General features: G+C 37.0%; 1 pseudogene; it reads left to right on the top strand.

Annotated features, from left to right (window-relative positions):
- Positions 1-2,320: 2,320 nt before the first annotated feature.
- LOC108993544 lies at positions 2,321-7,054 on the top strand (annotated as a pseudogene).
- The last annotated feature ends 2,674 nt before the right edge of the window (positions 7,055-9,728 follow it).

Here is a 9,728-nt window from a genome sequence, read left to right as displayed (position 1 = left end):
AAAAGAGGGTGATAAGAATACCAGATTTTTTCATAATAACGCCACTCAAAGAAAAAAGAGAAATCTAATAAAAGGTGTTAAAGATGGTGCTGAGCTCTCCCAGGTGGAGGCAGGTAGAGATAAGAGTCATCTTAAATTTCTTTAAGAGTCTCTTTAAAACATCTGATCAAGCTGGTGAATTGGATTTCCTGGATGGCCTTGCTGAATGAAAGCCTTACACAGGAGTTCAAAGCTGATGAGATTACAAAAGTTGTACGTCTTCCTATAGCAATGCAGCCACATCCTCGGGGGTAGAGAGAGAAGCCCTTGGGCCTTTAAATTAAACAGCCTCCATGTCTCTTCAACTCAACCGAGCACGAAAATGACGCCTGCAAAGCTGGTCATACTCACAGTCAAAACCGACGCTCTCTTAGAAGAACTACTAGTTTTTCGGCAAAAGGCATAGAAGAACGTCCATAGGAAGGACAAACAGGAAGCGTGAGGAACAGAGTAAAGAGTACTTTTGTTAATACTGGCATATTGGAACAGCGTAGAAGTTGTCTAAATAATATTTTGTACAAGTTTGAAGCCATGTTTGTCAATGAATTAGCTGAATGCTTTGCTCTCTGGAAAGCTATATATGGAGATATGCAGGCATTTACATTTCAGAAAGGTGATCTCCGAGAAGGGGATGCTCATGCAATTGAATGGAAAGGACAGTTTGCATATAGAGAAGGCAATACAGTGGCTAATGAGAAAGTGTGGATAGATCAGGAAATTCCAGACTTCATTTCTAGTAGTCTGGAGAGGGATCATTTGTGTAATGTTTGATTTTATAAATGGAATACAGAGGAGTTTTCACTTTCTTTTTTTTAAAAAAAAAAAACTTATATTCACGTCTATTATGCAAATAGTTATTTAGAGATTATTTATTTCAGAGAAAGAAATCACCATCAGTATTTGGAAAGCAAAACATTTTATTAGTACGAGAAATTAGTTATCATATATTTTAAAAATTTGATTTCTATGTTATTTTCGTTTTCTTTAAATGAAAATCATCAAAAGGTAGGTAGTCGGATACTCGGATGGGCCATGGCCTACTGACTTTTTTTATTGGAAAACGTTAAGATGACCATCACTAAATCTGTCCATTTTTATATCTTATTTATTTTTTTATTTTTTTAATAGTTAAGAAAATGACCGTATTTATATTTTTTATTTTTTTAATGGTCAAAGATGTTTAAAAAATGCTTAAAAAAAATAAAAACCATTTGTACTGGTGTGCATATTTAGATTGCAAATTTGGTGTGCACCGCCCTTATTTATTTATTTTTCCGATCAAAGAATTCGTGAAAATAAAATAAGAATACATGAAAATAAAAAGGCATGGACCCTCTTTCCATCACTTTAAATTTTTGGGATAAGCACCGGTGATTTCACATAATATCATAGTAGAAATCCTGAATTCGAATTTAACTCTACATCTTATTATATTTAATTAAATATTTTACATATTAAACATACTAATTAAGAGAGTCTAGCACACACATTAGAAAGACCGTTATCCTGCCATCAACTTAATCTTTGAGACAAGAAGTGATTTTACAATGAGTAATAAATGCAATAGTGATTGAGCAAGAGCTTACCTTAGCAAATTAAGGAGTTGGGGAGAGGAGATAGATACGTCATTGCAATGTTTTTAATAAGTAATTTCGAGAATAGAGACATTTTATACATCAGTTATTATTCATTTTTTCACTTTGTATATATAGTTTTTTTTTTATAGATATGAGAGTATTTTTTATAAAATGTAGAATAGTAAATAGTGATTGATGATAAGAATTTTTCTTGCACATAATGTGCTTAAACAAGGCCGATGTTCGATGGAAGGAGTAAAATAGAAGTAAATGGAGCCCGGAGGAGTCGTAGGTCCTTTGTATGCTTGGCCAGAAAAATTAAGTATTAATTGTGGCATATGAATGACGCAAATGACAACATTAGGATAAAAAAAAATCCTTAAATGGCCATTGTACGTGTGCTCTGACTAAGGGCCTTGTTCTGTTCTGCTGTTAATATACCTAAATTGAAATATCAGCTTAGTCATTGCTGATAGGACCTGAGAGCTACCTCAAGTTTTCCTTTCAAATAACGACATCCAGAGTGACAATATCAATACTGGCACCCGGGATTGTCTATTACCGACGGGAATCTTGCTAAGACTTGTGTTCAAGCATCCAGCCTAATTATTTTAAATGTCTTAAACAAACCAAACCTGTCTCATTCCAGGTATAAATAAGTGCACCACTTGGACCAGATGTCACAACCTGGGCATATTTTTCTTCAGTAGTGGGAGATTGGTTCGAGAAAGCTAAAAATGCTGGATCTGTCTAAGAAAGAGCTAATTTTTCGAGTATGGAACTCTTATGGTGTTATCATTGCTGCACTGGTTTCTGTAGGAATAACTTTGTTTTGTCTCGAAAGCTTGGAGAAAAGTCTTTACTGAGAAAGGTGGCATCCCTGGCCGCCTGGGGCTGCCTTTTCTGGGTGAAACCATTTCTTTTCTTTCAGCCACTAACAGCACCAGAGGATGCTATGATTTTGTTAGACTCCGACGACAGAGGTCAGTGATTCTCCTCCGTGTTTATGATCGGTATTAGTAGTTCAAGATAGAGCAACGATTCATTCTCTGTGTTGAGGAATAATCCCACATTGACTGTGGACAAGGTCTTGGGCATGTTTACAAGCAATGAGCAATCCTCTCTTATACAACCGGTTTTATGAGATGAGTTAGGTCCATGAATTTCATCATGGTATCAGAGCCTGCCACAGGACGAATGTGGGCCTACACTACTTACCCCGTGATAAGGACCAGAAAAAATACTGGCCTGCACGTGAGGGAGGGTGTTGAGGAATAATCCCACATTGACTGTGGACAAGGTCTTGGGCATGTTTACAAGCAATGAGCAATCCTCTCTTATACAACCGGTTTTATGAGATGAGTTAGGTCCATGAATTTCATCACTCTGTGTGTTCCCAATCACAATGAGAGAATCTAATCTCTCTCCAATGCCATGTGACTGTAGCATATATCAGTATCAACCTTGTCTTCTTTTCAATTTTGAAACTGGTTAAAAAATTATGAAAAAAGAGATCACTTTAATTATTGGATAGAATTAAATGTCAATTTCATGCTTCTATATATCTCTCATATATTTGAGGCCCTCAACTTCGAATAGTAACTTGAGAAGATCTGTTTAGGCTGTATTTGGATGTTGAGTTGAGTTTAATTCTTTATAAATAGTAACGAGTTGAGATGGTGGAGTGAATTTTGTGGGATTTACCTAAGATGAGTTTAAATGTGTTTGGATGTTAAGGTGAATTTAGATGTATTTATGGGAAGTTTGAAAAAGGTTGTGGGTCCCACATGTAAAGAAGTGTTGAATTGAAAAAGATTGTGAGTATTACGTGTAAAGATGTTTTGAGTTGAGATGAATTTAATAATTTGACAGTTGGATGTTTGGATGTTAGACTCAGCTTAAAATTAGATTGAACTGAGTTTATCTCAACTGACTTTGTCAACCAAACGGGGCCTTAGAATTGTTTGCACTTATGGTCAATATTTCTAAGTTTGCGTTTATATCTGGGTCATAAATTCACTTTTGAAGCAAACTCGATTAAAACCAGACTTTGACCTTGTTTGATAAGATTCAAAATCCTTTTAAACTTTACAATTCAGAGTGAAAATAAAAATGTATGATAAGATTAAAAAATAATGGTAAAAATGCATGATTACTTTACTCAAATTGAAGCTTGAAAAATTAGAGCAAAAACAAAATAAATATATGTGTGTGTGTGTGTGTGTGTGTGTGTGTTGTTTAAATTAGTTTTCTACGTAATAGATTATGATGCCCCACTTACTAACTAGTTATAATAGAGACAAACAAATATGATAAAATGTGATCTAGTACGACATTGACTTCTTACTATGTAGAACTGGCTTTGTAATGATCTAAACCACCACTTGAACATAAAATGTGATTAAGTTCGACATTAAACATGCAATAAATGTAGTAGAGCCCACTCGACGTGTCTATCTCGATCCCATTTGAGGCCTTCAAGTTCGGGCAACAACTTGAGAGAATCTTGATCATATTATTATTACATGCTGCATAGAGTTGACAATGTGGTACTGAATGTAGGTATGGGAAGTGGTTCAAGACAAGGATATTTGGGAAGATCCATGTGTATGTTCCAAGTACTGAGGGTGCAAAAACGATATTTACTAGTGATTTTGTGCAGTTTAAGAGGGGGTTTGTGAAATCAATGGCAGATGCGGTAGGAGAAAAGAGCTTGCTATGTGTGCCATTTGAGAGCCACAAAAGGATGAGGCGTCTTCTAGCCGATCCTTTCTCAATGAATTCCATGTCCAAGTTTGTCAAGAAATTTGACAAAATGCTGTGTGAAAGGCTGAAGAATTTAGAAGCTCAGAAAAGTTTTGTGGTGCTTGACTTCACCATGAAGGTAAGGTTACAATTCTTTATGTTGAATTAATTTTGTTTCTTCATTAATACCATTAATAGCATGGTAGATGCTTCAACTTGTAATGATTGAAGTACGGCCAGATAAAATTGCAGTTGCATGTACTCTAATGGCTAATCTTTTGACAGTTTCTGATTTACAGTTGACATTTGATGCAATGTGCAACATGCTAATGAGTATTACAGATGATTCATTGCTGCGAGATATGGAGAGAGACTGCACCTCTGTCTCCAACGCCATGTTATCCTTTCCTATGATGATACCTGGCACCCCATACTACAAAGGCATCAAGGTAAGATTGGCAGCCTTAGAGCTGGTTACAAGGGTACAGTTGCCTGGTTTTTGGACATGCAGGCCCTGCATCTTGGTCTGAAGTCCAGATAATGGCAGAAGTAAATGTAAATCATTTATTTGCATCCTCAAACTATTAGGAATTCTGCACTTCACATCTAAAACAATCAAAACTGGCATATTATATGCTCAAACTACTAACAACTGACATTTTGCACCCTAATTCAATTACGACTATTGAGATGAATGAAATTGGTGACGTTGCGTAATCTTGACAGTCAGATTTTTAATGAAGAGGACAAAGTATCGTTTGGTAGTTTAGGGATGAAATGCGTTAGTTATGGTAGGTTGTGGTGAAAAATGTAAAACCCTTGGTAGTTTGAGAGTATGAAGTGTACTTATCCAGAAAAAAACCTTTGGTAGGCAAATGATGTAAGAGTGAACTGATGCCATAGATGATAGATCTTAATTTTCATAACTTTTTTAATATGTTACACTAACAGACATTAACAAAGCAGGCACGTAAAAGGCTCATGGAAATCTTTAGAGAGCTAATTAAAAGGCGACGGAGTGGGAGTGAGTCTTCTGAAGACTTCCTGCAGTCAATGTTACACAGAGACTCATACCCTCCCGATGAAAAGCTGGACGACCAAGAAATCATGGACAACCTCTTGTCTTTGCTACTTGGAGGGCAGAGGAGCACTGCAGCTGCAATGATGTGGGCTGTCAAGTTTCTGGATGAGAACGGAGCAGTGCAGGACAGGCTCAGGGTGAGTGAGAATTACTGATTTTTGAACCAAAATGTTCTACAAAATCTCAAGAGTTCAGGGTGTGGTTCAAAGAAGGGTTCTCTTTTGCGCCTTAATTCTAAGATCGATATTCATTTTAGGAATATAATTAATATTCATGTGAACTTGCAGGAAGAACAATTGTCAATATCTAGAAATAGGCCTGAAGGAGCCTTACTCAGTCTTGAAGATCTCAACAGCATTTCCTATGGTTCAAAGGTTATTATATCTAATTGACTCTGTTCTTTGTTGATGAAAAGTCTTGCAAGTTATGCTGCTTTCGTTTTGATTATGCCAAGAACATATAAATACAGATGAAATGTTTTTTACTTTTCATTCTTTATGTAATTGAAAAAGTGATACTAAAATGTACTTCATTCGTGGAAAGGTCTTGATGTTTAGTTCATGCACTTTCCAGGTTGTCAAAGAAACATTAAGAATGTCAAATGTCTTGTTGTGGTTTCCTCGTGTGGCACTTGATGACTGCACAATAGAAGGCAAGTTTCTCCTTTGTTTTGATTATGCTAAAGGGCCTACACAGATATTGATCTGGATCAATATTTATTTACTCTTCTTGCCTTAAAACTACTGAAAAACTCATTTTGGGTTCATAAAAAGCTTCTTCTAAGTCGTAATTTTTGCCTCAATGAAAAACGCCTTCTTATCGATTATACGTGAATTATTGCAGGTTTTGAGATAAAGAAAGGATGGCATGTGAACATTGATGCAACTTGTATACACTCTGACCCAGATCTGTTCAAGGATCCCATGCAATTCAATCCTTCTAGATTTGATGTAATTAGCTCTATACCCAGTTCCTGATCATTCCTCAACTTCTTTCTAGTATAAACATTAGATTAATGACTTTTAGGTGTAAGATTTAATTAAGTAACCAAGCCTTATTTATCCATGTAGGAAATGCAAAAACCATACAGTTTTGTACCTTTTGGATCAGGACCAACAACCTGCATAGGAATGAACATGGCAAAGGTGACAATGTTGGTCTTTCTACACAGGTTGACTAGTGGATACAAGTGAGTTTGTCTTTAACTTATCCAAGATTTCATCAGATTTAGCAAAAAAAGAAGCAAGATTTCATCCTGTCTTTTTACATTATTTGTGCAGGTGGACTGTTGATGATCAAGATACTTGCCTAGAAAAGAAATCACCTATTCCTAGACTGAGAAGTGGGTGTCCGATAACATTGGAGCCCTTGAGGGGTATTGGGAATCAAGCATAGATGTGTTCCATCTTGGACCTAGCATGCTTGGAAAACGCAAAGGATGTTGGAACAATCCTAAATAAGGTTGTTATAGGCTATTGTAAATATGTTCATTATGACTTATTGAGTTATGGAGAATCATGCCTACAGAATGTTTGACAAAAGTTCTAAAGGAAACCTCAATGTTGTATGCCTCTCTTTTCTCATTGATTCTGAGTGCATTTACAATCAATCTATATAGACAAACTTTACATCAACTTATCCTATGGATTTATGACACCTGTCCCTTTACAAGTATATTCTTTATTGCTCAGTATTCTGTGTCCACCTGTATCTGCCTTGATGGTCCTGCGGCAGTGCTCCCCTGCTGTCCTTACTGTCCTTGCTCTGTTCTGCTACAATATGTGCTTGTGTAGTGGAGTGCTGTTATGAGTGATCAATTTCCTCAACAGTCCCCCGCGCTTCAAGCGGCACTTGGTGGAGAGTGAGGCTTGAACGCAAAAATTATCTGATAGTTGATCTTTGCTAGACAGAAATGAGGCTGTAATAGTCTTGGCTGCAACTTTATCCCTTACAAAATGATAATCTAATTTTACATGTTTAGTACGAGCATATAGAATTGGATTTACAATTAAATAAATTGCCCCCAAATTGTCACACCATAGTTTTGGTGGATCTTTCAAAAAAATTCTTAGTTCCCATAAAAGTGATTGAATCCATAATACTTTACAAGTGGTATTAGCAACGGCTTTATATTCAGCCTCAGTTGAAGAACAAGCAATAGTAGGCTGCTTTTTGGAGCCCCAAGACACCAAATTAGAATCAAGAAACATACAAAATCTTCTAGTGGATATTTTATCATCTGGGCATCCCGCCCAATCAACATCAGAGAAGGCATAGATATTGCAAGGAGAAGATTTAGAGAAAAACAAACCAAGATGAGAAGTGAGCCTAAGATATCTAAGTATCCTTTTGACTGCTTGCCAATGTGAATTTTTTGAATTATGCATGTATTGACAAACTTTGTTGACAGTGAAGGATATGTCCGGGCGAGTAAGAGATAAATATTAAAGACTTCCTACTATACTCCTATAAGTGAGATGATCTTCAAATGAGGAACTGTCAAAGGATGAAAGTTTAGTGGTGACAGACATTGGATTGGACCCAAGACATTGTAGGAGGCAGATGGAGGAACCAAGTTCCACGTGTGGTTATGTAATAATGCATGAAATTCAGTTTGTATAGCCAAACGCCACTTAGAAAATTTGATAGCTTCAGTGTAAGATGTGGGTTCCTCAGGAACAGATGTGTGTGTAGAGGTGGCGAGAGACATAGACTGATTTCTAGGAGGCCACGGTACCGTGCCATCCATACGAAGGAGAGGCTTATGAATATTTACCTTGCTCCGAGTGATCATGGGATGATATGAGTGAGAAGATGACTAAATGATAGCTGGAGACTTAGTTGAGGCTACTGGAATTGCAGAAACAGCGGGCGGTGCCGAATCACATGATTTGTGAGTTGAGGCTAAAGATTCGTGTGCCCTAGACGATAGAGGAGATTGAGAAGGGCTCGGGTTAGATGAGATTATTGGGCTGGAGTGAGATGGGCCATGGTCTCTGAGGTGTAAGTCGAATCGAGTAGTGTTTGAGTTTATGGACTGATCAACTGAAGATGGGCTAGGTGACAGAGGACTTGTTGGACTAACGGGAGGAAAAAGAGGCATAGTTGGGAGATGAAATTTTGGGGAATCTGTAGCCTTCATGGAGCCCAAGCTAGATTGATTTGCAAAAGGGAATTGACTTTCATTGAATAAAACATCCCTAGAAATATAGGTCCGGCCTGTCAAAGGATCAAGACAGAATTAGCCCTTGTGATCAGGACTATAACCCATAAAGACACAAAGTTTGGATCAAAGATCCATTTTATGTCTATTAAATGGAAGTAAGTTGGTTCAACATGCAGACCCAAAGACACGAAGAAATTTATAATTAGGAATTTTATTAAATAAGACTTGAAACGGTGACTTATTTTGTAAAACTGGAGTAGGCATCCGATTAATTAAATAAACGGAGGTTTGGAAGGCCTCGGACCAGTATTTAAAAGGCATTTAAGCTTGAGCTAGAAGAGAAAGTCTCGTTTCAACTATGTGCCTATGACATCGCTCAATTGTCCCATTCTGAGCATGAGAGTATGGGCAAGTGAGGCGATGTATAATTCCATGATTATAAAGAATTTTTTTAAGAGGTCTAAATTCACCTCCAAAATCAGATTGAACAGCTTTGATTTTAGTTGAAAAATAATTGTTAACAAATTGCATAAAAGCAAGAAAAATAGCCGACACATCCGATTTGGACTGAATGGAAAACAACCACATATTTGGTATTGTTATCTATGTTAGCAAAATAAAACTTACAACCATTTGAGGATAACATTGGAGCTGGACCCCATACATCTAGAAACATTAAATCAAAAGGTTGCTTTGACTTTGAAGAAGACAAAGGGTGAGGAAAAGAGTGAGACTTGGACTGGAAGCATGCCGTGCATGGCTGCATTTTTTTGTTGGAATTGACAGGAAGTTGAAAAGGCCTAAGTGTGAGATTGGTGATGCGAGAGGAAGGATAACCAAGACGAGTATGTCAGTGATCAGTGGATGTGCGCTCACCAATATTTGCTTGAAAAGGAATGGAAGTAGACATGGCGTCTGCATCAAGGACATACAAGCCGTCTTTAACGATGCCCCAAAGTAGAACCACCTTGGTGTGAGAATCCTTCACAAGAAAAGAAGTTGAATGAAATTCAAAATATACATTGTTATCTTCACAAAACTGACGGACTGAAAGTAAATTTTTAGTAAGAGAGGGAACATGTAAAAGTTGAGAGAGTAAGAAGTTGCCAGAATTAGTGTG

Source organism: Juglans regia, chromosome 11 (genome assembly GCF_001411555.2).
Source record: "Juglans regia cultivar Chandler chromosome 11, Walnut 2.0, whole genome shotgun sequence".
Classification (NCBI taxonomy): Eukaryota; Viridiplantae; Streptophyta; class Magnoliopsida; order Fagales; family Juglandaceae; genus Juglans; species Juglans regia.
This window is presented reverse-complemented; position numbering and strand designations above follow the sequence as displayed.